This window comes from Ambystoma mexicanum, chromosome 11 (genome assembly GCF_040938575.1).
Source record: "Ambystoma mexicanum isolate Mex_15411 chromosome 11, UKY_AmexF1_1, whole genome shotgun sequence".
In the NCBI taxonomy this organism is placed as follows: domain Eukaryota; kingdom Metazoa; phylum Chordata; class Amphibia; order Caudata; family Ambystomatidae; genus Ambystoma; species Ambystoma mexicanum.
The window spans coordinates 895128415-895156263 of record NC_090934.1 but is presented as its reverse complement, the minus strand read 5'-3'; the positions used below and the strand labels follow the sequence as shown (position 1 = coordinate 895156263).

Genomic DNA, 27849 nt, shown 5'->3' with positions numbered 1-27849 from the left:
GTTGGTACCTCACCACATCAGTGAAGCTGCAATTGAGGATTTCTGAGAGGTGAAGCAGGTTTCTGAGAACCCTGGGGGCAGACATCTCCCAGTTGAAGCAGGTTTCTGAGAACCCTGGGGGCAGACATCTCCCAGTTGTTTATATTGGAGCACATACATGTAGTGCTGCACTTGGCTTGAGCAGTTGTTAATTGAAGTGGTCTTGGGACAGATGTTGGGGAAGTCAGTGACTGGGCTAATACAGGCTGTTGGTAGATCAGCCGCAGTGGCCCTTTTGGCTGATTTCTGAGCTGGTCTAGTCGGTCAAGCAACAGTTGAGGCTGGGTCACTCGCACTGCCTGTCCACATGTGCTGTCAGGGGCAGTCCATGTACTAGTAAAGCACTACATTCTATACTCTGTGGTCTCCTTAATATGAATATCTTTTACCAATTGAGGACACACCATGGCGGGGCATGGCTCAGTTTCTGCTTCTTCTTGACCTAATTTCTCAAATGTTTGATCTGAACCATTAGTTCATCATTCAAATATTTGAATCCCATCATTTTAGAGGCAATCTGTCTTTCTTCGCCTCTTTATACAAATCGGAATAAGCCCCTTTTTTTGCAGATTTTTTCTTTTATAGATTTAAATATGTGTCTTAAATTAGCCAACCAGTCAATATGAAAGTTAACTTTTCATGAGAATTGATCATGCGGATTCTCCCACAATATAATTTGCCATTCTCCTAAATATTTGCATGCTGTGCTTTTATATTTGTTACACATATAGTGCACTGATAGCCCTTGAATTGTATGGGGACACCATCACACAATGTAAAACACACACATATGCCAGAGAAGCTCCACCTTTCTGTAGCCATGGGTAGGTACGGAATTTAGCTGCCAGAGACTTCACTAAGTGGTCCTGAATTGGATAAACACCACACTGATGTGCCACTCAAAATCTCTTAACAGACTTTAATTCTATTTAACTGACCAACAGTTAACCTAAGGACATGTTTCATTTAACTAGGCTCAGACAGAACAACTTTCCAACATAATTAACCAGATGCAGCTCTTTACCGATTATTTCAGTGTACTAGTTTCTGGTTTACCAAGATACAACACTTATGTATCTGCGTCTCATCAGACTACTGAATTAAACGTCAATTTACACTGCAACTATGGAGCAGCACCACTTAGTCAACGTCATCCTGACCACACCACTTGATTTTAATAGAAATCCTCATCCATCAGGGTATGCCAAAAGGGTTCAGGGGAAAGTGGTAAGCAAGCCAGTTGTACTCCCTCAGAACATGGTAAGTCTGAGTCGTGGCTCCATATTGTCAGAAAAACAGTTCACCCATTCATTCTCAGAAAGTAACCAAGACAGAGACAGCTTTGTATTCTTGCAAGACAATCTACAGAGCTACATAGTAAGATTCTGGAATGCAGGCAGCAGAGGCAGCAGCTTAAGCCCATAGCACCTGTCCCTCTCTTGCATCCATCATTATAAAGGAATTATGAACTCAAAGAAGACTGAGACCGCTGAAAATCCAGTTCCTAAGAAGCCTAAACAAACCACAGAGATGGATGAGATCCCAAGTCCCCAGGATATTTACTCTCTTTTGCTAAACGTAGCCCTGGAAGTTGCAGAGGTGAAATCTACTATGGAAGATCTTAGTTTGAAGGTTTCTCAAATGGACACCCGGGTCTCTACCTTAGAAAGTGGCTCCAATGATATGAGTACTGAAATTGCCGGCAGCTTCATAGCATATTATAATCTGAAAGACGAGTTGCAGAAAAAAAAGGAAAGATGCTGAAGCTGGATTTAAAGTTGAGAGGCAAGAATATAAAACTGGTGGGGATTGAAGAGAAAGCAACAGAGAAAAAAAATGAGGATCTGTCAACCCTGGTGATAAACATTTTAAAGGAGGGCTACAGTTTAGACAGTATCACCATAGGAGACATTGACCAAGTGTACAGAGTTGGAAGAAAAGGGGATCTGAAAGCCAGGCAGATCCTGATCACTCTTATGAGCACCAGGATGAAAGAGGATATTCTGAAATCTGCTAGAGATACAGGGAGTTTCCAGTTTAGTGGCAGCCCGATTTCCATCTATCCAGATTACCCAAAGGAAACCCTGGTGATTAGGAGGTAATTCAAAAGTGCCAAGGACAAGGCTCGGCTTCTGGGAGTCAAGGCGATTTTGAATAGAGCCAATCTTTTATCTCTTGATCTACCCGAGGGTGTGAAGGTTACATCTGATCCAAATGAAGCAATAACCTGGCTGGACTCCATGAAAGCCTCATCTAACACGAAACCCTAGGCTGAAAGAGATGTCATATGTGCCTCCCCACTGGTATTTTTTACTTTTTTTGGTTATATAAAGTTATAACATTTCCAAAAGCTAATGTCAAAATGGCGCCAACATGTTTATACTGCTAAATATTTTGGATTTGGTTGGAATGTTTATGCGAGGAGGATTAGAAAAATTAACCCTGCGCGTAGAGATGGCCATTATGACGTCAGTAAACTTGTTCTTCACATATGCGGCTCGTATCAGCAAAAGGATCCGGATCGTGACGCTCGGTATTCACGTTTATTCACTGCAAACCAGAATCATATCCTGCTTCTGTAAGAGGACCGGATTGAACAACATGGGGTCAAATTGTGAGTGCCGGCAATATCTTCAGAGATGCTCTATTTGAATGGCCTGGTAATGAAGGATTTCTGGAGAGGGGCGTTTACAGACGAGAGTGGATCGGTCCTGTGACATTGCAGTATGAGTTTTAATCGCTTTAAAGTTACTGTGTTAGCTCCAGTGAAGTCAGGGCCTGCATCTTGTTAAGGATGGTTTGCGGAGAGAATGCGCTGCTCTCGGTGACGGTGTGGGCCAGTGACCCTCTTCTTTCTGGCATGGGACTGTCTCCTATGCAGCAAATGGAGGATTAAGTGGGGACACGGGGGTCCCCCACAGAGCGTCCTCCCAGGCGGTGATCCACTCAGTGTGGCCCAATTTCCCCTTTCTCACTAATTAGAAATATTTGACGGGGGTTCGGATGCTGCTGTCCACTTCTAATCTAAATACACCTACACTGCAGCAAACTCGTCTTTGATTGCTGTGTCAAATTAATTATGGGACTTGTTGTACTGGCTGTCATTAATGAAATAGAATAAGCAACGTCAGTCCCAACAATGTTCTTTGTATTGTTAATCAACCTAACACATATATGTTCTTGCTTATGGTATGTACGTCAAGCATCTTGAGGAGAGAGGATCATTTTAAAACATGTTAGGCTACATGCTATTCAATGGGAACAATTGGGAACAGATACATTACTACTTAATTGTTGTATGGAGAATAATGAAATGGATTATGAATGAAACTCTATGTATGATATATCTTCCTGAATGATTTAATGGATAGCCAGGATGTTGATATTGTTTAGTAGGGATTACTTAACTGTGCAGGGTTGGTAATGCTGGTCAGGATTGTGGGTGAACATAGTTATTTACATTGATCATACTCATACCTGCTGCTCCTAATGCTGGGTATAGTCGATTAATTTAGACTGCAACAAGCTTATCGATTGATCACAGGGGAGGAGATGGGTCGGGAGATCTATAAGTTGTGTTTCCATGAAATGATCAGCTTTATGTTTCGGGATGTATGAGGGCCAACTTTGTCTGTGTGCTAGATTACATATGTTTGATAGTTAGTTGGGGGTATGGGTGTTTGGAGAGGTCAGCCCATCTGGGTGCATTGAGTGTGGATTATTCATATTATCCATCAATCCATCGTGGGAGCAGTTCTGTTGGGGTGTGATTCTGCTGGAGGGGCCATGGGTGGACTTTTGGCAAAAGAACATATTGATGAATATGCCGACTAAGGGGCGATTATGATGTTCAAAATAGATTGGTATGCTTCTAATGGGAGACTCATGGTGGGATTGGGAAGATGGTTTATTGGTTGGGCTCTCTCAGATTTTGATCAGGTGAATAGTAGTGGTATGGTTGAGAATGGGGTGGTTGGTAGGTTGAAACTGGGTTTATAAATCCGAAATTTCATTTGGGTTATATTGGGTATTTCTGGGAATTCATTGAATAGTGGTCGGACTCATATGGAAGGTGGGGGATGTTTTGTTTTAATATTCCAGATACTTTGAGTTCGAGTTATTTAGGAGAGGCGCCTAGGACATGGTTCCTCTTGTTAGTTACTGTTCATCTCAAGCTATACAGCTGTTGTGTTGATCTGTTTTTACTTCAGAGGGAGGGGTTTGAGGCTTACTTGTACATATTTTGTTTCAAGTCTAGTACCTTATTTTGAATTTGTGGAATTTGGTGTGTGTGAAATAAACTGGATTGATATTACCATGGAATATTTGAATGTTGTCACTTGGAATGTGAACGGATTAAACAATGTGATGAAGAGAAAGGAGATTCTGAGCTATCTTGATGACTTGAAAAGTGACATATGCCTTCTGCAGGAGACACATCTTGTACAAAGATAACATGAGAAATTGGGAAAAGGGTGGACTGGAAAGGTTTATGGTTCCTCCTATAATTTGAAATCTAGAGGTGTGGCTATCTTAATACGTAGGAATACTCCACTGTAGGTTTTGAAGGTGAGATTGGGTCTGGAAGGTCGGATTGTTGCATTATTGGCTAATTTATTTATTTATTTATTTATGTTGCATTTTTAAAGCGCTCACACAGCCCGCTGGCATTGAGGCGCTGTTACAGGAATTGTTCGTTTTTTCAGTTGCGTAATTTTTTTTTGTCTTAGTTGCGTATTTATAACACGCTTAAAGACCCAGAGGTTTCTAAGCGTGGACCCACTGGATCGAACCTGTGTTGATTAGTGTCGTCTTGCTTCCAAGGCGCACACGTTGCCATTAAGCTATCCTCCCAGGATGATATTCAAGGAACTAGGTTGATTATATGTAACATATACGCACCATCAATTGATGATGGTACCTTTTTTAGGAAGGTTGCACAAATTAGGTTCAAATGATATTGTACTGGGAGGGAATTTTAATGTGGTGCTAGATCAAGGTTTGGATAAAAGTAAATGCAGGCAGCGAGGAAACAGAGACAGCAATTATCTATCTTTGATTGACTTGTTGAGGGAACGCAATTTGAAAGGCAATTGGAGGTTGGAACACCCGAATGTCAGAGAATATAGTTTCTACTCCGGGGGGCACGAGGTTTATTCCAGAATTGACATGCTATTGATGGCTGGGAGGATGCCTGAGAATTACATGATGAGCAGAATTGGCAATATACTTCTGTCTGCTCATGCGCATGTCATGATGCTTGAAATTGGATTTTGTGATGCATAGAACGTATATTTGGAGAATGAATACTTCGCTTCTACATGATGAAGGATTGGTTGAGAAACGTACTACTGAGATATATTTTTTCATGAAAGAAAATCATAATGGAGAAATACAAGCAAAAACTGTATGGGAGGCGTTTAAATGCACCATGAGAGGGATTCTAACTGGCCTATCAAGTGGGCAGAGGAATAAATATGAGAGGGAGAGATTAGAACTGTACTGAAAGATTTTTATTTTGGGATTTATCAAGAGAGGTTATGGCAAATCCAGGACAGTATGAAAAGAGAAACATTTTGAAGAAGCTGCGAAAAGATCTGAAAACCCTGATTATGGATAGGGCACGGAGGAATTTATACCATCAAAAGTGCACATACTATGAAAAAAGGTGAGAAATGTGATAGATGGCTGGCTTTTAGGTTGAGGAAGAAGGAATCAGAAAGATCCATTACTGTAATCCGAGATGAGGATGTAGGCTTACTTTTCAACCGACGAGAATCAATGAAATCTTTCATAAATTGTACAGTGAATTATATCAGAATAAGCAGAATATCCATGGGGATGGTGTGCAATTTCTACGAGATCTACAGATTCCTGAAATCACTCGGAATGATTCTCATAAACTTGAGGAAGACATTTCAGTTGAGGAGATTAAACGAGCGATTAGTAAACTAAATTCAGGGACCGGATGGGCTCCCGTTGGAATTTTATAAGCTACTTCCTGACTCTGCTCTGGTATTGCTTACGGATATGTTTGAGGCTTCATTGGTCTCTGGTTTTTTACCTCCTACCACTAGACACACAACAATCTCAGTTTTCTTAAAGAAGGGTAAAGATGAAACTTTCCCATCAAGTTACAGGCCGATTAGTTTGATCAATACTGCCAATAAAATGTTGTCAAAAGTGTTGGCCTTGAGGCTGGAAAAATTGCTTCTGAATTTGATTCATTAGAACCAATCAGGCTTTGTTAAAGGCAGACAAACATCAAGTAATATCAGAAATTTGATTCAAACCATATCTGAAGCAAGAGACTCTCATGATGACATTGCAGTGCATTCGTTAGAGGCCGAAAAAGCATTTGACAGGATGAACTGGGATTATCTGTTTATGGTGCTTCGAAAGATGGGGTTCGGAGAGAGCTTTGTGTCTTGGATAGAGCTATTGTATGCCAACCCTACCACTGATATTAATAATAATGGCTTGAGGTCTGAATCTTTCAAACTGAAAAGAAGAACGAGACAGGGCTGCCTATTTTTGCCTCTATTATTTGTTATTGCTATGGCGCCCTTAGCGGTGGCTTTGAGATGTGACCGTAGATTGCTGGGGGGGGAAGTGCTGGGGCTTAGAGTAAAGGTTGTGGCTGTTTGCTGATGACCTGCTTCTGGTGCTCAGGAAATTGGAGTATTCGATACCAACACTTATGGCGATTCTGTCTGAGTTTCATCTATTGACAGGTTACAGAATAAATTGGTCTAAATCCGAGGTATTGCCACTAACGCCGTCCTGTGATAGAAATCTTATGACTTCTTATGGTTTCAAATGGTGTGCAGAAAGAATGAGATACTTGGGGGTTTGGCTGACACCTAACATCATGGATTATGCGAATTAAAATTTGAGGGTTGTCTATTCTGATTTTAAGGTTGATTTGGAGTGATGGGGATTGTTGAATCTCTTGGTGTGGGGAAAGGTTAATGCTTTGAAGATGACTGTGGCTCCAAAGATCAATTATGCATTGAGTATTCTTCCTCCGACTATTAAATCCCAGATATTGGAAGGAATTGGATAGACTGGTACAAGAATGAATTTGGGATCATAAACAGCCCAAGTTGAAGCTATGAAAAATGCAACTTCTACTAGAGAAGGGTGGGTTAGGAGTTCCCAACTTTAGGGCTTACCATCTGTTGTTCAGGTCGCACCTTTTTCTACCTTTTCTTAAGAATGATTCAGATGAATGGGTAGAGGCTGAGGCTAACAGCAACGGACCTCTTTCACCCAGCGCAGTTTTATCGACAGTTTCTGGACCAAGTAGCATTAAGAAGCCAATGACTGCATTTTTGAGAGTTCTGTGGAGGAAGTTGTGTGAGTTGTTGAAGGTGGATGCTTTATTGGACGAGGGTTCTTCGGTATGGGTGAATCCTAGAATCAAGGTTAATGGTAAATCTATCTTCTGGTCGGTCGGACTGGTTCCTGAGCGGATTAAGGTGGGTCACTGATCTTTTCAAGGATGGGAAGTGGCTATCGGCCAGAGAGCTACAGGAAAAATAGAATAGTATATGTTTTTCAGTAACCGACTATCGAAAGCTCAGGAAAACTGTGGGATTGGTGGAATTGGAATCTGGGCTAGACTTAGACCTTTTCACAAGTAACCCCACACCAGGTGTGGGAGGATTGGCCAGCAGAGTTTTTCATCAAATAGTAGCAGCGTACAAAGGAAATCATTGTCTGAAGGATGATTGGAGTGGTTGTGAGATCTCGACTCTGCAATGGTCGAATATTTGTCATGATGCCTACCTCTAAGGAGCCAGGCCGGGCCCAGCAACCCCAGAGGCAGACATCATTTTCCCCAGGGAAGTCTCAGCGGGCCCAAGTCGGGGCCCTTTGGACTCAGTCCTGGCGCCTTAGGCGCCAGGCTCATAGCAGACCCCAGTCCTGGCGCCTTAGGCGCCAGGCTCATAGAAGAGGATATGTGTTTAAGTGCTTGGGTGCACACTTACCTGATGCAGACCTTGCTGCTTCATCCAGGCCCTCTTGAGGCCTGAATGGGACTACTTAACCTGTAGGACTACTTCACCACCCGGGTGTGGTCGGGGAAGGATACATACCTGATTGGTGGAAGGATACATACCAGGAACTTCTTCCAAGGCTATTTAAACCCCACCCGAATAGTCACACATGCTTCGCGTTGTTCTGCACCTAGCAGCTGGATGCTCACCGTGTCAGCTCCTGCATCCTGACTTCAGCCACGCCTGCCAGCACCCAGGAACACCTGCAAGGGGAGAAAGGAAGAGAATAGGAGAAGAAAAGCCCTTACCTGCTAAATCTGCATCCCGGAGTCATTTCTCCAACGGCCCTGAAAAGGAAGACATCATTTTAAAGGCATTTCGTTTCGATCGCTGCAGCGCTGCATTTTACTCACCTTTGCAAGGCGCTTCCATCTTCAGCAGCGATCTTCCGGATTCAGCTATGCCCCGGCGCCTAGAGGAAAAAAGACAAGAACAAAGGTGAGAGGGAGAAAAGGAATAAGGAAAGCTCATTTTCCTTTTAAGTCTTACCTGTTGGATTATTCCCACTGCATTTCGGGTCCTGCCGCTTCCTGGCATCTCCGGACCCCGGCCCCTATGGGGAAAAAAGACAAAGACATTGAATGAGCGAATGCAAAGACATTACCTGAGCGCTCATCCAGAACTGTTTCACTTCGGGTCGGCGCCATATCTCCGGCACTCCGAACCCCGGCCCGTAAGGGGAAAAAGACATAAGCATTAGCGCTTGCTGCAATTAGACAACGCACATTATTATTAAGCTTGAACTTTTGAACAGAACTTTTACAGCGCCTTACCTGAACAGTCAAGCTTACCTGAACTCCCATCAATCCTCAATCCAGTGAAGTAACTGGGTTTCAACGCGCCCCTGGATCAGAAGCAGGATGGAGAGCTCATCCTTCCAAACCCTAAGGAGGGTATCCAACGAGCCAGGGAAGCCAGAATAGAGGGGCCCTTCCTGTCCATCTTCAGAGTTCTGCGCCTTCGACGCCGCGCCTCCGTGGGAACCAGGTGAGCATTACAGAACGCGAAGCCTTACCACAATTTCCCACCTGGGCACTATGGAGACTTCCGAGACAGATCAGCTGGCCCATCTTTTAGGGGAATTACGGGCAGAAGTGCACTCAGCCCGCCAGGAGACTAATGCTCTCAGAAGGGAACTAATCCTATCCAAGGAAAGAACTGATGATCTGGCCAAAAGGTTATTGCAGGGCCAGGCAGAGCACACTCCTTTACCTGTTTCCGGAGATATTTCTACAACAATGGGTTCGAATAACCCGGTACAAATCAATCTACCTGGACACATGCCTTTGGCCCCGCCGGAACGTTTTGCGGGGGATCCCAAGAAATATGCCGTTTTTATGAACCAATGCCGTTTACACTTTTTATGCAGGCCCGGGGCCTTCCCCAACGACCAGACCAAAGTAGCCTTTGTACTATCTTACCTCAGTGGCTGTGCTGCCGATTGGTCTATTCCATTGGTAAATCAGGATGATCCCATTCTCCGGGATTTCCAGGGCTTCCAGGCCAGCATGGAAAGATTGTTCGCTCGACACTCGCAGGGACAGGCCCTTGACAACGAACTGCTATCCTTATGACAAGGTAATCAGGATCTTTTGTCCTATATCGCCACCTTTAATAGACTAGTTGTGGAAACCGGATGGCCTGAAAATAAAAGGATCACATTGTTTCATCGAGGCCTGCGCGGAGAGCTTAAAGATGTTATAGCTCAGATAGTAGATCCACCCCAGGCCTGCGCAGACTACATAGACTTAGTGGTTCAACTTGATCACAGATTTCAAAATAGAAAAGCAGATCGGCTCAAGTATGAAACCAGAGTACCTATCAAGACCCACGTTAACTCCAAGAGTACTGACGTTTCCGAACCTATGCAAATTGGCAGTGTTAAAGGACCATTAACGCAGAAGGAACGAGAGAGAAGGCGACAAATGCAACTTTGTCTGTATTGCGGAACTTCCGGTCACTTTCTTCAAAGTTGTCCAGTTAAACCACCCAAGAAGGTGGTTGGAGCCACTGATAACGAGTTATTGACACCTGGTTCGGGAAACGACCTAGCCCGACAAGCGCAGGGGTCCGCTTGCCGAGCTTGAAAACAAACTCTTTGACCTCGCATTTTGTCATGCCAATGGTGCTTGTGAACCCAAAACAGCCTCAGCAGTTGCATGCTATAAAAGCATACATAGACAGTGGAGCTATTGGAAATTACATAGACCGTGAATTGGCTTCCAGGATTAAGCTTCCTCTCCGCCCGAAAGTAACCCAAGATGTAATTACTACAGTTGATGGAACCGAAATAGCCTCAGGGCCTGTAACGCATTCCACAGTTGAAATCACTCTGGTGGGTCAGGACGGACATCGGGAAGCAATCGTGTTTGATGTGATCAAGGCCCCACAATTTCAAGTACTTCTTGGAATCCCTTGGTTAGAAACACATAATCCGAGAATAGACTGGCGAGCAAAGAAGATAACTTTTCCTGATTGTGAACCAACCTGTTACCCAAGGAATCCAGCTATGGGTCTAGCCTCTGTAACTTCCACCCCTGTACAGCTACCATCTGAATACCAAGAATTCCAAGACGTTTTTTAGAAAGAGCAGGCTAACACCTTACCTCCCCATCGATCTTACGATTGCCAAATCGACTTGGTACCCAATGCACAACTACCTTGTAGTAGGATTTATGCTCTTACTGAACCTGAGAACCTGCATTTGCGCCAGTATTTGGATCAATACCTGGCCAATGGTTTCATTCGCCCATCAAAGTCACCAGTCTCTTCCGCTTTGTTCTTCGTACCTAAAAAGGAAGGAGACCTTAGGGCCTGTATTGACTACCGCGCCCTAAATCAGATAACGATTAAGAATCGTTACCCTTTGCCCCTGATACCTGAGCTTATCGACCAAGTAAAAGATGCTCGTGTGTACACCAAGCTAGATCTCCGAGGAGCTTACCACCTGGTACGTATAAAAGAGGGCGACGAGTGGAAGACTGCATTCCGCACCAAATTTGGGCTCTTCGAATATCAAGTAATGCCCTTCGGTTTGTGCAACGCACCTGCCGCCTTTCAGTACTTCATGAATGATGTTCTTCGGGAACTTATCGATGTTTGTGTCATCGTTTATATTGACGACATCCTGGTGTATTCCTCCTCAGAATCTGATCACAGAAACCATGTTAGGGCAGTTCTTGAGAAATTGCGCCAGCACAAATTATTTGCCAAGCTCGAAAAATGCGTTTTTCATACCACAGAAGTGGAGTTTCTCGGATTCATCCTGACACCTCAAGGAATCCGAATGGACTCGCGGAAAGTGGACGCCATTCTCAAATGGCCATCTCCTAGCTCTGTGAAGGGAGTGCAAAGCATGCTTGGCTTTGCCAATTTCTATCGAAGGTTCATCCCGGAATTTTCTCGAACTGTTCAACCCATCACAGCTCTCCTAAAGAAAAATAAACGCTTTGAATGGACTTTTGAGGCTGAACAAGCCTTTCAGGACCTGAAAACCAAATTCACCTCTGCACCTGTATTGAAGCACCCGCGCCCAGATCTCCCTTACATCGTGGAAACCGATGCATCCAGTTCGGCCATGGGAGCTGTCCTGTCGCAAAGAGACCCAGAAACTAACCAACTACACCCTGTAGCCTTTTGGTCCAGAAAATTCTCTCCACCTGAACTCAATTACGCAATTACCGACAAAGAACTACTGGCTATTAAATCAACTTTCAAGGCTTGGCGTCACTATCTTCTCGGTGCAAGACACACCATCACCGTAATTACGGACCACAGAAATTTGCAGTATTTAAAGACGGCCAAAGCTCAATCTTCGCGACAACTCCGATGGGCTTTATTCTTTGCGGAATTTGATTTTGTAATTACCTATCGCCCTGGCTGCAAGAATGGTAAGGCAGATGCCTTATCCCGGATAGGCATGGAAGAACCCAATTCGAGTTTAGAACCTGTGCCAATCATACCGGAACAAAGAATTCTGGGCTTGACTTCATTGCAAACCATTGAGGACATCCAAGCTCAAGTAAAACAGCTTTTTGACTCTTCTGCCTTACTGGAATGGAGTCAAAAGGGTCCTCACTACACCATTAAGGATGATTTACCCTACTTCCAAGAGCGGTTATTTCTGCCAAGTAAAGAATTGCAGGAACTTGTCATTACCCGTCATCATGAATCATTAATGGAAGGACACCCCGGTATCGCGAAAACAGAAGAAAAGATCAAACGCCACTTCTGGTGGCCTTCTTGGAGAAAAGACATAAAGTCATTTGTGTTGTCTTGCGGAATCTGTGCCCAAAATAAGAGTCAAAAGAAAAGGCCAGCCGGCCTACTTCAACCTTTGGACATTCCACCAGCACCTTGGCACACCTTGTCAATGGACTTTATAACTGACCTGCCTCCTTGTGGTGGTTACAACACGATTCTCGTAATAGTGGATCTATTCTCCAAAATGGCCCATTTTATCCCTTTAAAAGGATTGCCGTCAGCTTCCACCTTGGCCAAGGAATTTATGGAAAATATAGTGCGGTTACATGGTTTCCCTTCCATTTTAGTCTCAGACCGTGGAAGTCAATTTATCTCCCACTTTTGGAAGAAATGTTGCCAACTAGCACAAATAGACGTGCGGTTATCCACCAGCCACCACCCCCAGACCGACGGACAAACCGAGAGAACGAACAGACTCTCGAGCAATATCTGCGGTGCATGTTACACCAATCCGAGTTGAATTGGAAGGACATCCTTTGGATTGCAGAATATGCATACAACAATTCAGTGCATTCTGGAACCGGACAGACTCCGTTTTATACCCTGTATGGTCACCATCCTCGGACCTCTGACCTAGATCCACCTCTGACCCTGGAGATGCCTGCAGTAAATCACCTACATTCCACAATAACCCAAGCCTTCAAAGAAGCTACAACCCACTTACAGCAAGCCAAGAAAAAGTATAAAGAAAACGCTGATTTGCACCGAAGTAAAACTCCTCCTTACCAAGTAGGAGATCAGGTATGGCTAGCAACTAAACATCTACCCCTCAAGGGTCAGCGAACTTTTAATCCCAGATTCATTGGGCCTTACCCCATCAAAGCTATTATCAACCCAGTGGCCTTTAAACTCGATTTACCATCCAACATGCGGATTCATCCCGTTTTTCACGCATCTCTTCTAAAACCAGTACAACCTGGAACCAGACTGTCTGAGCCCCCAGGCCCTGTCCAAATTGATGGAGAATTAGAATTCGAAGTGAAAGACATTTTAGATTCCAAGATAGTTAAGTCGAAACTCTTCTATCTTGTTGATTGGAAAGGATATGGACCTCAGGAAAGATCTTGGGAACCCAGTAACTATGTTCACGCACCACGATTAATTCAAAGATTCCATCGAAGATTCCCGCACAAACCAAAACCCCCGGAGAAAAAGACCGTGGGAGGGGCCTTGAGGGGGGGTACTGTCATGATGCCTACCTCTAAGGAGCCAGGCCGGGCCCAGCAACCCCAGAGGCAGACATCATTTTCCCCAGGGAAGTCTCAGCGGGCCCAAGTCGGGGCCCTTTGGACTCAGTCCTGGCGCCTTAGGCGCCAGGCTCATAGCAGACCCCAGTCCTGGCGCCTTAGGCGCCAGGCTCATAGAAGAGGATATGTGTTTAAGTGCTTGGGTGCACACTTACCTGATGCAGACCTTGCTGCTTCATCCAGGCCCTCTTGAGGCCTGAATGGGACTACTTAACCTGTAGGACTACTTCACCACCCGGGTGTGGTCGGGGAAGGATACATACCTGATTGGTGGAAGGATACATACCAGGAACTTCTTCCAAGGCTATTTAAACCCCACCCGAACAGTCACACATGCTTCGCGTTGTTCTGCACCTAGCAGCTGGACGCTCACCATGTCAGCTCCTGCATCCTGACTTCAGCCACGCCTGCCAGCACCCAGGAACACCTGCAAGGGGAGAAAGGAAGAGAATAGGAGAAGAAAAGCCCTTACCTGCTAAATCTGCATCACGGAGTCATTTCTCCAACGGCCCTGAAAAGGAAGACATCATTTTAAAGGCATTTCGTTTCGATCGCTGCAGCGCTGCATTTTACTCACCTTTGCAAGGCGCTTCCATCTTCAGCAGCGATCTTCCGGATTCAGCTATGCCCCGGCGCCTAGAGGAAAAAAGACAAGAACAAAGGTGAGAGGGAGAAAAGGAATAAGGAAAGCTCAGTTTCCTTTTAAGTCTTACCTGTTGGATTATTCCCACTGCATTTCGGGTCCTGCCGCTTCCTGGCATCTCCGGCCCCCGGCCCCTATGGGGAAAAAAGACAAAGACATTGAATGAGCGAATGCAAAGACATTACCTGAGCGCTCATCCAGAACTGTTTCACTTCGGGTCGGCGCCATATCTCCGGCAATCCGAACCCCGGCCCCTAAGGGGAAAAAGACATAAGCATTAGCGCTTGCTGCAATTAGACAACGCACATTATTATTAAGCTTGAACTTTTGAACAGAACTTTTACAGCGCCTTACCTGAACAGTCAAGCTTACCTGAACTCCCATCAATCCTCAATCCAGTGAAGTAATTGGGTTTCAACGCGCCCCTGGATCAGAAGCAGGATGGAGAGCTCATCCTTCCAAACCCTAAGGAGGGTATCCAACGAGCCAGGGAAGCCAGAATAGAGGGGCCCTTCCTGTCCATCTTCAGAGTTCTGCGCCTTCGACGCCGCGCCTCCGTGGGAACCAGGTGAGCGTTACAATATTAGCAAGAATGGTAAACTTTGCTCGCTTAGTCTTGCTGAAAGGTCACGCCAGATCAAAATTCTTAATAGGATCTATTGGACGCCTGAACAGTTGTGGAGAAGAGGGTTGACTGATAGTAGTGACTGCTGGGCATGTGTTTATGATGTGGGGACATTGGAGCATATGCTGTGGGACTGCTTGAGGGTGAGAGGATTTTGGCTGAGTTTGGTACAATATGTGAGGAAGTGCTTGAGGAAAGAACTTACAATGACTTCAAAACTTTGATGTTCGGATGTGATGAGCTTTTATATTATTTGACTACGAGTCAGAAGAAATGGCTATTCAGTGGTGTGATGATTGGCAAAAAACTGATTTTGGCTAGTTGGAAATCGCACTACCTGTGAAACTGGATGCATGGATTAAGGAGATGCATGGATTCGCTGATGTTGAGAAGGTTAGTTATAGAAATCAAAATAAATTACCCCTGTTTGAGAAGGTTTGTGGGAGATTTATATCGCTATACTAGACTCTGAAGCTTTTTAATGTATATACTTAATTTGATGGGTGGGGTGGTGGGTGGGGGAGGAAGCGAGGGAATTTTTGGATCCTAGGCAATTTGATATATGAATTGATTCACTACTATGTATAAATTGCGATTGTGAGATATCAAATTATTCTTGTATATATATGTACATTATGCGTATTTGGAAAAGAATAAAGAAATATAAAAAAATACAAAGCTACATAGTTATTCTGACGGAACAATCTTGCAACAACCTGTAAAATCCACAAGACCTCCACCTTTATATTACAAGCCCTTGTGACACAAAAGGAAACGTATCCAAGATTCTTCTACACATAAAACATACTCAAGGCAGAAGGCATCGATCCACTATCCAGTTCATAAAATGGACGAACAAAATTGTCATTTACACAAATGTCTCCTGCATTTTTATTACCTGACCTGAATTCGTCAGGCAAGTTTCCATTGAATGATGACCAGGATCACTGTTTTCCCAGTTTCATGTGCTGGTAATTTTCCACAAGTTCCTACACAAGTCCTCAGCCTTAGCCAGTTCACTTTGCGTTACCCCCAAAGGGTTCCTCGCACAAAAGGCTTACTCAACAAATGTCATGTTCCGATTACGGAATACATATAAGTCTATAAAGAAAATGAATAGGCACAGAGAAACATGATGCATAATAATAAATCAAATATTACATGTAATTCCATTAAATTGGAAAAAAAGGTTATAAAAGCCAAAAGATGGAATCAGGTAATGCAGAGATTACGTATAAAACGGATCATGTGACAGGTGGCTAAAACAGTTTTCGAAAACAAAGCTGCTCTCACAGCCCTAGCTATTCTTCAAACTGCAGCCTTGTATAAACAACATTACAACTCAGGGAATATGTGACAATAAGATTCTTAGTAACGTCGGATTTATTTACAAATGAAAGACTGTGTTCCAACCTGTTGCCTAGTAAATAATTGATCAGAGTTCAGTTTCTTAGCCTGCCCACGGATCACCACACCTCCTCCTCTGCTCTGTCCCCCTCGTTCAAATGCTCCTTCTTACCTGTCATTCAGCAATGGGCTGCCTCCCTGCCCTCGCCACAACCACCCAATACTTGCCATTGAAATAAAAGAAAGACACTGCTTGGAGCACCGACGTCTGTTTCTATGGCAGCCATGTCGTGGGTCAGGCACTTGCTGCATCCTGTGCTTTCTCCAAATTCACCTGCAGTTCACATTACATCTCAGGGCATTCAGCCTGTGGTGCTAATAGCAATAATAATTTGTTTCATAGGTTATACCATCTGGTAATGATGTGGCTCTCCAATTAAAGACCTGAACTATGTTTGAGCCTATTGTTTAGGTCCTTGGGCTTAACCACAAAGTGAATTATAACATTAGTGGGTTGGCGGGCTTCTGTGAACAATGGAGAAGCAGAGTGCCTTAACCACTGTTTAAACACCCGTTGTTTCTCTCCCAACATTCTGCATCACTGTTCAGTGTCTCCATTAGGCAAAATATTCTAACTTCCCAGTGCCCATTCAATTTTTCCACCATTTTATGACTGTTTTATGTTATTTTGCCATATTAAAATACTTTTAGAGCCCTTGATGAGGCCAAAGGGGGAGCTATAGGCAAGACCATAATTCATTTGTGGGCCGATAACATCTGTTACCGCCATCCCCGCTAGGATGTAAAGACATAGGGCCTCATTACGAGAATGGAGGTAGCCATGGAGCTACTAGCTCCATGGCTGCCTCCGTGCCGGGCTCCATTACCGGGTTTCTGCAATGGGGACTTACCAGATTACTCCGACATAGGAGGACCCGGTAATTCCTCCTTGCAAGCACCCATCCCCATTCCCATTAGGGCCCCCATAGGGCTCAATGGGAATGGAGAGGGAGGTAATAACGGGTCAGATTACATCTGGTCCGTTATTGCCTCCCTCTTCCCCTCGCGGGACCCGGAAAGCACGCCTGGTTTTACCAGGTGTGCAATCCGGGTCCCGCGATGGGAAGCTTGTAATCGGCGCTCCCGGAAAGCAGGGGGACGGTGCTGTACCAGCCCCCTTCATTCCAGGAGCGGCAGCCTTATAATGAGGCCCATAGTGTTGTCCCTGCTTCTGTGAAAACCTACATTTAGCATAAGAGTCTACTGCCTCATACTGCGCTCGGTCAGGACAGTATTCATTTTATTGATGCTACATTTGCTAAAGGAGATAGGGAGCAGTGACACCACTATGTTCCTGTTTTTTGCTTGTTCATAGTGTTCCACATTACCCCTACTACTTATCACCTCAAATTCCACCTCCAAGTACCAACATTTCCTGCAGTTTGCAGGGCACTCTTCAGAGGAGTAGCTTGAAGCATGGAGTGTGTGCCAGAGAGAGACAGGATGGTGGCATGCATACACACAGGAACTATGGCTACACTGAGTGTAGGCAAATCTCCCACAGCCTCTGACCACAGAAAAAGCACAGTTGCTGCCTAGACTGTGGTGCACTGTACTGTTAGGCATTAATGGTGATGCTAGCTTAAAAACCTCTATTGGAAAGTGTTTGCCAGACATGTGCTGCTTGAGGTGATAATCAGAGCAGGCAGCAGACACAGAGTCTCGCTACTTTTAGCATGTGCAGACTGGAATCATAGAACAGTAGCAATCCCTGTGTCCTCCACCAAAGCTTATCAGTGCAGTGCTCAGGTGTGGGCATTCAGATCACTAATGCAGTGCATTTAGACGACCAGAGAACCGTGTACAGCCGCATCTGACCTTGTGTGCTCTTTACATCTTCTCCCAGCTTCACTCTATTGGTAATTGACATCCCTATGTGTATTTACACTTCTATTTAGTTGAAGATCAGGGATGTGAATTTCAATCAGAAATGACTTACAATAACTTATTTACAGATGGGGGAGGCATTACCTCACAGGTCGCTTGTATAATAGCTCACAGATGAGAAAAAGGGGTGAGGCAGCTCATGAGAGTGAACAAAGGGACATATTGCACGGACAAAACTAACAGAACAAATTACACATAAGACAACAGGCTATGGGCTATGTTCAAAGGTAACGTTAAGCTAAGTTGGAAGCTCTTCAAGCTAAAGAGGAGTACTATATGAATATACAAAATGACATTAGTAAGCATCACTAGAAGGATGGGGAGTCAGGTAAGGAGGATGGGAAAAGATCAGGGGAGCTCCCACTTTAGAAAATAAGTGAAGTTTATGCTGGGCTTTGAAGAGATCCACAGTTCGGCTAGCTTGATCGTAATGGGCGGCGGGTTCCAGTGGAGCCGGGCGAGTAGGGAGATATAGCTGAAGTGAGAGAAGGTATTGGTTGGCATGGGATAGTGAAGTTGAGGGCAGAAGAGGGTCAGAGAGGATGATATAGTGAGTAAATAGAGAAACAATCAGACGATTGATAGTTGTGTAGCCTAGAACAAGGAACTTGAAAGGGAGCGGTTGTGCATGGAGAGCCAACCAACATGTTGTTGGCATGTAAAAGTTTGGGAGGATCTGGGTAGGATGTAGAGAGTGGGGATAGCAACGCTGAGGACTTTGTCTAGAGGGAGGAAGGAGCAGAGAGCAAGGCTATGGTGTAGGATTGAGCAATATTGAAGTTTGCTGAGAACAAGGGTGGAGATTAGTTTTTGTACAGTGCTTAGTAAAAAGAGGATGGATTTTCCAATTTTGAGGATGTTAATACTAGCATCAGAGGCAGTGGTTGTGGTGAGTTTTTGCAGTCATAGGTAACTATCAAAGAGGACCCCAAAGTGGAAAGCCTTGGGCGAGGGACAAGAAGGTCATGCAGGACAGAGAGGGGAGGATATGGATGGCATTGGAAGCAAGGTGAAAGATAACTTCTGGCTTTGAAGAGTTCAGCATGAGGCAACGCAGAGTCATCCAGTGAGGAGTTACGGTGAGATAGTTGGTAATCCATTCCAAGATGGCTGGGGTGAAGGAGTGAAAGGAGAACATGATTTGAGTGCCATCGGCAACATGGTGATAGTGAAATCCAAAGAACGATACAAGTCTTCCAGAGGTACAGAGGGTGAAGAGTAGCAGTCCAAGGGTTGATCTTTGGGCAACACCAACATGGAGGTGGTGGGGGAGTCTGTGATTTTCAAGTACCAGGAGATTTGCAAGGATCAGCATTTCAGTTTGGTGGCAATTCAGGCGAGAGTAGATTTGTGAAACAAAAGGTCTTAAGGAGAGAGGAGTGATCAACAGTGTTGAAAGCAGCAGGGATTTCCAAAAGGACAAGTGTAGGAGAGAGTTTGAAGAGGAGAGTAGCAGGGAGTGTTTATTACAGTGGAGTGTTTACTACAGAAGCAAGGTTCAAGTGGATTACCAAGACCATTATTGGCAAGGTACTTAGTGATCTGGCTGAAGACCACCCACTCAAGGACCTTTGAATAATGAGAAAGGAGGGAAGCCAGGTTACAGTTTGGTGAGACATTTGGGTGAGCAGATGACTTCTTCAATAAGAATAAGGCGGTTGCATATTTGAAGGAGGCAGAGAAGAGTTCAGCCAGCAGAGAGAGGGAGGTTAAAAAGCTCAAAAAGATAAGGGCAGGTTATTGAGACTACATCTTTGACCATTTGGGGAGCAAAAGTGATTTATAGGACAAGAATGGTTAGCACTGTAAAGGATGGGTGCAAAATCAGTAGGAGAAGTAGGGCAGATGTAGTCAGGAATAGGAGAAGTAGCTGAGAGGTGGTAGACAGAAGGAAGATTGGTGGGGAAGAGAGAGGTGGACTGTGAGAGTGTCATCAACTTTAGAGAAACTATAGTGTGCAAACTCTTTAGCAGAATGGAAGGAGGTGATAGATACTGGCTTGGAATGTGTGAGCAAAGTTTGAAGGCTAGATGAACATTTGCAGGGGTGATTGCAAAGGGAGGAGATTACCTTTATGAAGCAGGAGGGTTTGGCAAAGTCTAGTACAGAGGTGATGGGAGCAAGGGAATATTTGTAGGCTAGAGGTCCATAATTCACACCAGCATCACAGTTTACTGAGCATGTTTGCTTTGAGAGTCTGAAACAGGGCTGAGGACAGGGTTGAGCAGGTGTGAATATGCAAGCAGGGTAGTGTTAGTCAAATGGAGTCATGAGTGCATAGTGAAAGTCATAAAACACACATTTAATGGAAGAGGCATGAATAGGGGAGAGAGACAGGAAATAGTTCCTCACATTATCGTGGTAAGGGGCAAGCAAGTCCTACCCAAGTTTCCTCTTAGATGATGAAGAGGGGAGGTGAAGCATTAAGGGTAAATGGTCTGAGAAGTTAAAGTGACCAATTGATTGATTAGAAGACAAGGGGTGAATGGAGTGGTCAGTGGAGGAAAGTGAATTAGAGAGAAAGGCAAGATCAAAAGGGTTTCTACCAGAATGAGTAGGCTGGTCGTGGTGGGAGTAGAGGGAGTGGTCAAATATAAAGCAGAGAAGTTCAAGGCAGGTGGCTGCATAGGGTCTGGGAAGGTTAAAGTATGCATGATGATTATCTTTTCATATTGACTTAAAGAGAAGGTACAGTCCCATAAAGGATTTGAGAGGATCAGGGAGTCGATAGAGAGACTTTGTGTGGGGGCAGTCGAATAGTGTTATATTTAAAGGAGGAAGAGATGGTATCAGACAGGGGTTCAAGGGCAATATTGATAGCCTTATTGATAAGAAATCCCACACGCCACCCTCCCCAACATGTCAGCGACAGTGTGAGAAGGTAGCAGAGTCAGTGTGGAGAGCTGCTAGTGCAGCAGAGTCATGAGGAGAGATCCAGGTTTCTGTGATAGCAAGAAGTGAAAGTTGAGGGTGATAAGAGTCAAAGTGCTCAGTGATGTGGGAAGACTTGTTGCAGAAATACTGTGCATTCCAGGGGCTGAATGAAAGAGTGCAGGTTGTGGCATAGAGGAACATGTGCTGTGTGCTAGGCAAGGGAAATAGATGAGGTTGGAGATCCTGGAAGAACAGAGTCTCTTTTTTGAGGGTGAAGGGGGAAGAAGGGAAATGGGGAGGACAGAGAGTAAGTCAGAATTTACACCAAGTTACGGCTGAAGCCAATCAAGAAGCAAAGGAGAAGAGTGAGTAGAAGGAGAAATGGAGCGAGGTATAGCTCTAGGATAGAGGGTAGAATAAATAGGCAAGTGAAGACAATGAAGAAAGGGTGCAGCACAAGAGAAAGTTGGTAGGTGGGTGAGCGGAAACGAAAGGGGTGGATGAATGACTGAAAAGAAGCAATGCAAGATCTGCGTTGGGCTAGAATAGGTCTATAGGTAACCAAAAGACAGTTAGCAAGCTCACAACAGTAATGTTCCATGGTCCTTTGAGGTAACAGAAGCTCTGCTGTGAATAGATAGTCAATGGGTGGAACGATCCCTATGTTTGGAAACAGGAGTCAGTTAAACGGTGAGTTCAGGTGAAGTCCTGGCATGAGGAGAGGTTCTGGCCTTAGGTCCTTTCCAGCCCTACCAGGCCTTTGCTGCTTTGGGCTCTTGGCTGCAGACACACTGGGCACCAAATGGCTTCCAGACTTGCAGGCAGGATCCTGGGTGTTGCATTTATGTCATGTGTAATGGATTTGTTTTCCCATCCAACAAACTCACACTACTGAGAAAAACTTAGTAACCAAGCTTGAGTGGGCTTCAGGAGGTGACTGAGTGTAAAGGTGACTGTCACTGACTGCGCTATGTGTCGCCGCACTGCACCTGGCAAACAAAGTAAGATTCTGTGCTCACAAGCCTGGTTGTAGTACCACTGCAGGGAGCATTGTTGCTATTGCCTCTATAATTTTATTCACTTAAGACACTCTGAAACATGTTCTTTCTGACATACAGGTGACAAGAAGAGGGGGCATCAGGACTTCTATTCTTGGAAAAAATTTACTTTTTATATCTAATTCAACACATACCTACTGAAGTCTATGTGAACAGTGCTGTCTTTGGCAATGTGCGCTGATATTCTAGACCTAATCTTAGAGAGCACAGAGCAGGCAAGACAACTCGGTGGGAGGGTTAACGCTGCCTGGGGATTAGTGTGAGATGAAACGTTCAATTGAAAAAAAACACAACAAAGTGATAATAACGACTGACAATGAGAAGAATCACTCCATAAGCAAAGAGGGACATAAGTAGTTTGTTGAAAGCAATGACCTAGGTGAGATAAAGACAAATATTGTGGGGCGCACATATATGGCAGAAGAGGGGCACTTGAGGGGTATTGCCTTACATAAAAAGAGACAAATCAGTGGGCATTAACAAAAGAAGAACCCTAGGAGTTCGGTGGTAAAAAATTAGGAGAGACAGCACAAAAGGTGACAACTAGAAAGCTATCAGGTTAAGACATGTGTATTGCTGAATTACACCCCCAACCACACTATCTGTTGCTCAAGTTGGCAAACCCAGTGACAATGCAATTAGCACTCTATTATTTTTTTCCAAAACATTGGGCCTCATTACGGCCATGTCGCTCCCGTAATGAAGGGTGCCGGTACGGGACCGGCACCCTTCATTCCGGGATGCCCTATTATGAGGTTCCCTTGCGGGACCCGGTAAGGACACCTGGTAAAACCAGGCATCCTTAGCGAGGTCCCGCGAGCGGACCAGGGAGCTAATAACGGGCCCGTTATTAACGGGCCCGTTATTAGCTCCATCCACATTTTCATTGAGCCCTATGGGGGCTCAAATGAGAATGGGGAATGATTTTGTGCCTGAGGAATTACCGGGTCCTCCAAGGTCGGAATGACCCGGTAATTCCTCATTCACAGAACCCGGTATTGGAGCCCGGTATGGAGGCAGCCGTGCCCTTATTAAGGGCACGGCTGCCTCCATACTCGTAATGAGGCCCATTGTCTTTGAAGTATGGGGAGCACAAACCCAAAATGATTTCCCAGGCATTTCAACCTACCTGAATTTGGACTCATGTCACTGAAGGGCGGTTTTCACTGTATAACTTAGCTGGGCAGCAGCTTTGGTCTGTGACCACTGTTGCCATGGAGAACCCGCACTGTTATACTGTATGGGCGTGGCTATGTCCACTTGTAGGAAACTATAATTATGGTGCCTATTTTGTCTGTGGATATTGGAAATGATGTCCTAACTAAGAATAATGGAAACTAGCAATGATGTAATAACTAGGCACACTGGCAGATCCCAAGGATCAGTTAGCTGGGTATACGCGCATCTGGAAATCAACTGTGCACAATTTGCTGGTATCTTTACCAACTATTTTTAAGGCCAACACTCTCCAACAGACCCTCATTCTCCTCCAAGTCCTCACAGAGAAAGTCGTTATTAAAACTGATCAATATTAGACACCAATGTCTTTAAAATACATTTGCTAGGTTATTTTTCAAGAATTCCTTGGATGGGTTGGTGAGGTGTAAATCTCACAGCAACCTACCCCCACGTGAACTAGTCTTTAACGTGTGCCAATCTCCTACCAACAGGGTTGTCCCAATGTTCTTTAAAGTGCGTGCTTGAAACAAAAGTTTTTTTTTGGGAATTCTCTAAAACCACTGTAAAGAGGTATTTGAATACTATCAGAATATATTCAATATTATCTACCCAATGTGCTTTGAAATATCCCCATTGTATCAATATTTCCACCACAGAATCATTTCTACAACCCTCGGAGATGCCGTCAGCGGTGGTAAGACTAGTTTAAAAGCATTGTTTAAATATATTTCAAGACATGCAGTATGTTCTATTTTTTGTCATATCCTAGTCATAAGCAAATTCTGGCCAAGGCAAAACTACTTCAAATTAGATTTGAATTCAAACCCACACGAAGATATAGCTCCCTCCTGAAGCAATCATTTTACAAATCTAAAGGTAAAATTGCTTGAAATTGTTTTTGTGCTTACGATGTGCTGTTTGTTCTGAAATGCATTCCTTTTTGCTCTGCAGGTATATGCCTGGTGAAAATAAACCGGTCCGCGTTTGTAGCTGCTGCACTGAAACTACAATGAAGAAAACATTTACAATTCTGTCCTGTCCAAATGGAAAGAGTAAGAAATATGAGTATGCCACTATTGCTTCCTGCGGATGTATAGAAGCCAACTGTGTTCCGAAGACCTAGGAGACGCATGAAGGTGGAGAAAAGGAGGCGATGATCCAAAGACAGGGATTGCGTCACCACGGAAAAGGAATCACAAAGCTAAAATTAGACGTTTCTGCATAATCAACGGCAACATTCTGACAATGAAGCTTGAATCTGTAATTCTAAAATGTCTTTCTACTTTCTTTCATAATAATTGATGACACGTGTTGTGACAGTGCAGAATCCTGTACGTTGGCATCGATTTTATCCATGTTTCGTCTAAGGTGGTGGCCTCTCCATTTGGTCTCAGAAAAAGTTCTGGCAATTGTTCACGTTCGTTGTTTTATATCTTCAATTGCTGTCCATGCAAGTCTTAATGATCGTGTTGATCACCAATCAATCTCGAGTTGGCAGCTGAGGAACAGGATGTCTCTGAGAGCCTATTCTGTGCCCCCAGCTGGTGATATTTTCTTGAGAAAAATGACTTCTTTTTTGCAATCCTGACCATCATTCTAGGCTAGAGTTATTGAGGAGCAAGTTATGGTGATCAATAAACTTTGACATTCAGTGCATGTTCATTTTGTGAACTTCATTTCATTGTTGTTTATAGATGAGTTCAAATGCATGAAAGCTAGATTTCTTTGTCTGAATGTGATTAGAAAATAGCTGTGGCTTATTATTGAAGGTGCATTCTTGTGTCTCCAGCTTACGGCCACATAGAGCTTCATATATTTAGGTACACCATGGCCTGACTACGGCATTGTACTGCTTTTACCAAACTGCAAGCTCAAATACATGGTACAGAGTCAAATGTTCAATTATGATGCGAAAATGCTTTTCAACGAATGCAAGATACAACTATATCTGTCATTCTACACATATTGTATGCCAAGATTTATCCTCATATCCTTGGGTACAACAATCCCTCGTATGTGCATTCACAACTTCCAATGCCCAAGTACAGCCTCATATGCTCAATTACAGCTTTTTATGCATGGCGCTGTCATATTATGCCGATGCAGCATCACATATCAGTTGTAGTCTCATATGGAAAGGTAGTGACATCATATGACAGGTGCAGTTTTACACTTCCTGCTGCACCCACCACATTACAGTTGCCTATGAAACCAGAAAAGTACATGCAAGACATGTTAGGTTCTGAATTGTATGTCCAGTTACTTTAATCTTAGGCCAGATATACCATAATATGCCCAGGCACAGACAGTCATAATTTTGCTTGGGTATCACACTGTATGGCAAGTTTGGCTTGGTATGCTCCGGTATCGACATCATATACCAAGTACATCCTCAGTTGCCCAATACTATTGTATTTTCAAGATGCAGTCTCACATGGCAATACATCTTTCATATGCTTAGTTTATCTTTGTGTGTCCCTCTTCCACCATATGCCTCTTGCGCCTTGAAACACTTGCGTTTAGGCACGTTATAAATGCCATATTATATCATATCATATAGGTTGCTTCGTGTATTTGAGGGAAACTGGTATATAGTGCTGGGCCTGCATTCTCGGACGTGAGAGGAATGCATCTGTGCCTCATTGACTGTTTGTTTGTTTGTTTATTTAGTAGTGCACGCCAAACCCTTGGGTAGCCGGGCGCAACAATATACACAAGAAGTCTTAAACTTAGTTACATTACTTGGCACAAGTATGTACAACACAGTTGCAAAAATACATAAAAATACAGAGCATAGCTTAGGATGTCCAGGGAACACTAGCATGTTTATCTATATAGACATATATACAACCATATTTATAAATCAGTATCATTTAACTATGTAGCATATAGAGCCTTATAGGTGATCATGCATGCACAGTTACCTAGAGTACAGCGTAGTTTGCGGATGCAAAGGTTAGGTAGGGTCCGGGTGTGGTAGGGGTGGTGTAGGTCAGGTTATGTATCATTGGCGCGCAGCCATTTGAGTACTTTATGTCTAAATTTAGGGTAAGGTTGTTCAAGTCTAAGGTCAAGTGGTAACTTATTCCAGCATTGTGCAGCTTTAACAGGAAAGCTGGTTCCTCCCGCTGTCGATCGTTTGAACCTAGGAGTCTCTAGCATGAATGTGTTAGCAGATCTCGTAGGGCGGGTAGCTGTTCTCCTAGTGATTTTTTCCACTAGATACGGGGGAGCTAGGTTGTTCAGGCATTTGGATGTAAGGGAGGCTGTTTTGAGGAGGATTTTATCAGTTATCTTCAGCCAGTTAACCTCTTTCCTGAATTTGGTAATATGCCCTCTATAAGGGATGTCCAATGTTGCTCTCAAGGCGTTATTCTGCAGCCTTTGAATTTTATCTGTGATGTATTTATTGGCTCCTGAGTACAGGGCATTGGAATCATCTAATCTCGACATGATAATTGCATTGGCCGGAGTGATACAGCTAGCACTAGAGATGTACGGTGGATGCTCGGATAAGTTTGCAAGTGTAAATTGTAGAGGAGGCAAGGGAGTTGACTTGCTTTTTAGTGTGAGGGAGGAGTCCAAGTAGAATCCAAGAGTTTTAACCACAGACATCACCTTGATAGAATTGTTATCAATGTTAAAATATGCGTAGTTTGGGCTTAGTTTGTGGATCTTGGCTTCAGAGCCTAAGATTAGTATCTCTGTTTTATTGTCATTCAGGCAGAGGCCATGGGATGCCATCCATGCCTGAATGAGGGTGTAGATCATGTTCACCAAGGCTGAGTCTGCCTCAAAGTTGCCCGAAAGAGGTATGAGGATCTGGGTGTCATCTGCATAGTTCGTGTAGGTGACACCCAATCTGTCCTATTTGTTAAACAGAGGCTTTTTGAAGATGTTGTACATGGTAGGGGATATACATGATCCCTGTGGGACACCGCATGTTATTTTGATAGGGTCAGCAGAGGCGGAGGTGGAGAAGACTCACATGGTGCAATTGGCTAATAAGGATTGGAACCAGGCTATAGCATCTCTGGTAAAGTTGGCGGCAGATCTGAGGTGCTTGCATAAGACTGCATGATCCACCAAGTCGAAAGCTGCCGACAAATTGAGTAGGAGGAGCAAAGCTGTTTCCATTATCCTTTAGTTCCTCAATTTGTGTCTTAAGGTCTACCAAAGCTTTTTCTGTGCCATGGTCGGGGCAGACACCAGTTTGCCGTGAGCCAAGTAGGTGGTTGGCTTCCAGGTAGTCCTGGACTTGTATGTAGGCAGCTTTATCTAGAATGGTAAGTAAAAATAGCACAGTGGTAATCAGGCCTATAGTTGGTAGGGATGGTGGGGTCCAGGGTTTGTTTTTTAAGTAATGGGAGGACTCAGAATTCTTTGAGATTGGCGAGTACCGTGTTTGATTTAAAGGATGAGTTTATGAGCTTGGAGATAAAGGGAGCTAAGTCCCTAGCTGTGTCCTTTATTATTTGTGCTGGGCAAGTGTCGCCCTTACAATTTGAGGGTTTGAGGGAGAGTATTATTTTTTCTGTGTCAATTATGAAGATAGTCTTGAATT

General features: G+C 44.1%; 1 long non-coding RNA gene across 1 annotated transcript; it reads left to right on the top strand.

Annotated features, from left to right (window-relative positions):
• Positions 1 to 2567: 2567 nt before the first annotated feature.
• On the top strand, positions 2568 to 24937 carry LOC138504792 (uncharacterized). The gene is made up of 2 exons (XR_011279973.1): positions 2568 to 2653; positions 24237 to 24937. It is a non-coding gene; the product is annotated as an uncharacterized lncRNA (long non-coding RNA).
• Positions 24938 to 27849: the final 2912 nt, after the last annotated feature.